The sequence below is a fragment of the Telopea speciosissima genome, unplaced genomic scaffold (assembly GCF_018873765.1).
Source record: "Telopea speciosissima isolate NSW1024214 ecotype Mountain lineage unplaced genomic scaffold, Tspe_v1 Tspe_v1.0075, whole genome shotgun sequence".
NCBI lineage: Eukaryota > Viridiplantae > Streptophyta > Magnoliopsida > Proteales > Proteaceae > Telopea > Telopea speciosissima.
The window spans coordinates 105,001-108,696 of record NW_025317411.1 but is presented as its reverse complement, the minus strand read 5'-3'; positions in this window follow the sequence as shown (position 1 = coordinate 108,696).

Here is a 3,696-nt window from a genome sequence, read left to right as displayed (position 1 = left end):
TCTTTTGGGTTTGGTATTATCTAAAAAGTGTCCTTCCCACTTATTAGACGTGTGGATGCGATGTTGAGAGTCGTGACCTTTGAGTCGATACCTATTTTGGCATATGTTCATTTTCAGTTTTAAACCAGGCTAGGTGGGTCGTTTGGGGTTATTTGAGGGCATTTCAGTACTTTTTTGGGCTTGGAATTTTCTATAATGTGTCCTTATCTCTTATTAGACAAGTGGATGCGATGTTGAGGGTCGTGACCTTCGAATCGATACCTATTTCGATATATGTTTATTTTTGGTTAATATTTGGGGGCATTTTTATTTTTTTTTGTGCTTGGGATTTTCTAAAACGTGCCCTTATCTCTTATTAGACGTGTGGATGCGATGTTGCGGGTCGTGACCTTCGAATCGATACCTATTTTGACATATGTTCATTTTCGGTTAAAACCAAACTGGGTTGGTAGTTTGGGGATATTTGTGGGCATTTCAGTAATTTTTTGGGCTTGGGATTTTTTAAAAAGTGTCCTTATCTCTTATTAGACCTGTGGATGCGACGTTGAGGATCGTGTCCTTCGAATCGATACCTAATTCGACATATGTTCATTTTCGGTTTAAACCAGACTGGGTGGGTCGTTTGGGATTATTTGGGGGCATTTCTGTACTTTTTGGGGTTTGGGTTTTTCTAAAAAGTTTCCTTATCACTTATTAGACGTGTGGATGCGATGTTGAGGGTCGTGACCTTCGAATCGATACCTAATTCGACATATGTTCATTTTCAGTTTAAACCAGATCGGGTGGGTCGTTTGGGGTTATTTAGGGGCATTTCTGTACTTTTTTGGGTTTGGGATTCTCTAAAAAGTTTCCTTATCTCTTATTAGACGTATGGATGCGATGTTGTGGGTCGTGACCTTTGAATCGATACCTATTTAGACATATGTTCATTTTCGGTTTAAACTAGACCGGGTGGGTTGTTTGTGGTTATTTGGGAGCATTTCTGTACTTTTTTTGGCTTGGGATTTTTTAAAAAGTGTCCTTGTCTATTATTAGATGTGTGGATGCGTTGTTGAGGGTCATGACCTTCGAATCGATACCAATTTTGACACATGTTCATTTTTTGTTTAAACCAGACCGGGTGGATCATTTAGGGTTATTTGGGGGCATTTCTATACTTTTTTGGGTTTGGTATTTTCTAAAAAGTGTCATTATCCACGTGTGGATGCATAGTTAAGGGTCATGACCTTCAAATTATACCTATTTCGATATATGTTCATTTTCGATTTAAACCAGATCGGGTGGGTCGTTTGGGTTTATTTCGGGGCATTTTTATACTTTTATGGGCTTGGGATTTTCTAAAAAGTGTCCTTATCTCTTATTAGATGTGTGGATGTGATGTTGGGGGTCATGACCTTCGAATCAATATCTATTTTGACATATGTTCATTTTTTGTTTAAACCAGACCGGATGGGTCATTTGGGGTTATTTTGGGGCATTTCTGTACTTTTTTGGGTTTGGTATTTTCTAAAAAGTGTCCTTATCTCTTATTAGATGTGTGGATGCGATGTTGAGGGTCGTGACCTTCGAATCGATACCTATTTCGATATTTGTTCATTTTTTATTTTTACCAGACCGGGTGGGTCGTTTGGAATTATTTGGCGGCATTTCTGTACTTGTTTGGGTTTGGTATTTTCTAAAAGGTATCCTTCTCACTTATTAGACATGTGGATACGATGTTGAGAGTCGTTACCTTCGAGTCGATACCTATTTTGGCCTATGTTCATTTTCGGTTTAAACAAGACCGGGTGGGTCGTTTGGGGTTATTTGGCGTCATTTCTGCCTCTTTTTTGGGCTTGGAATTTTCTATAAAATGTCCTTATCTTTTATTAGACGTGTGGATGCTATGTTGAGGGTCGTGACCTTCATATCGATACCTATTTCGACATAAGTTCATTTTTGGTTTAAACCAGATCGGGTGGGTCGTTTGGGGTTATTTGGGGGCATTTCTGTTCTTTTTTGGGCTTGGGATTTTCAGAAAAGAGTCCTTATCTCTTATTAGACGTGTGGATGCGATGTTGAGGGTCGTGACCTTCGAATCGATACCTATTTCGACATATGTTCATTTTTGGTTTAAACCAGTTCGGGTGTTGTTTGGGGTTATTTGGGGGCACTTCTATACTTTTTTGGGCATGCTTTTTCTAAAAAATTTCCTAATCTCTTATTAGATCTATGGATGCGATGTTGTGGGTTCTGACCTGCGAATCGATACCTATTTTGACATATTTCTGCCCTATCAACTTTCGATGGTAGGATAGTGGCCTACTATGGTGGTGACAGGTGACGGAGAATTAGGGTTTGATTTCGGAGAGGGAGCCTGAGAAACGGCTACCACATCCAAGGAAGGCAGCAGGCATGCAAATTACCCAATCCTGACACGGGGAGGTAGTGACAATAAATAACAATACCGGGCTCTTCGAGTCTGGTAATTGGAATGAGTACAATCTAAATCCCTTAACAAGGATCCATTGGAGGGCAAGTCTGGTGCCAGCAGCCACGGTAATTCCAGCTCCAATAGCGTATATTTAAGTTGTTGCAGTTAAAAAGCTCGTAGTTGGACTTTGGGATGGGCCGATCGGTCCGCCTCATGGTGTGTACCGGTCATCTTGTCCCTTCTGTCGGTGATACACTCCTGGCCTTAATTGGCCGGGTCGTGCCTCCGGCGCTGTTACTTTGAAGAAATTAGAGCGCTCAAAGCAAGCCTATGCTCTGTATACATTAGCATGGGATAACATCATAGGATTTTGGTCCTATTGCGTTGGCCTTCGAGATCGGAGTAATGATTAACACGGACCGTCGGGGGCATTCGTATTTCATAGTCAGAGGTGAAATTCTTGGATTTATGAAAGATGAACCATTGCGAAAGCATTTGCCAAGGATGTTTTCATTAATCAAGAACGAAAGTTGGGGGCTCGAAGACGATCAGATACCATCCTAGTCTCAACCATAAACGATGCCGACCAGGGATCGGTGGATGTTGCTTTTAGGACTCCGCCGGCACCTTATGAGAAATCAAAGTTTTTGGGTTCCGGGGGGAGTATGGTTGCAAGGCTGAAACTTAAAGGAATTGATGGAAGGGCACCACCATGAGTGGAGCTTGCGGCTTAATTTGACTCAACACGGGGAAACTTACCAGGTCCAGACATAGTAAGGATTGATAGATTGAGAGCTCTTTCTTGATTCTATGGGTGGTGGTGCATGGCCATTCTTAGTTGGTGGAGCGATTTGTCTGGTTAATTCCATTAACGAACGAGACCTCAGCCTGCTAACTAGCTATGTGGAGGTACCCTCCACGGCCAGCTTCTTAAAGGGACTATGGCCGTTTAGACCAAGGAAGTTTAAGGCAATAACAAGTCTGTAATGCCCTTAGATGTTCTGGGCCGCACGCGCGCTACACTGATGTATTCAATGAGTCTTTAGCCTTGGCGGACAGGCCCGGGTAATCTTTGAAAATTTCATCGTGATGGGGATAGATCATTGCAATTGTTGGTCTTCAACCAGGAATTCCTAGTAAGCGTGAGTCATCAGCTCGCATTGACTACATCCCTGCCCTTTGTACACACCGCCCGTCGCTCCTACCAATTGAATGGTCCGGTGAAATGTTCGAATCGCGGCGTCGTGGGCGGTTCGCCACTGGCGATGTCGCGAGAAGTCCAC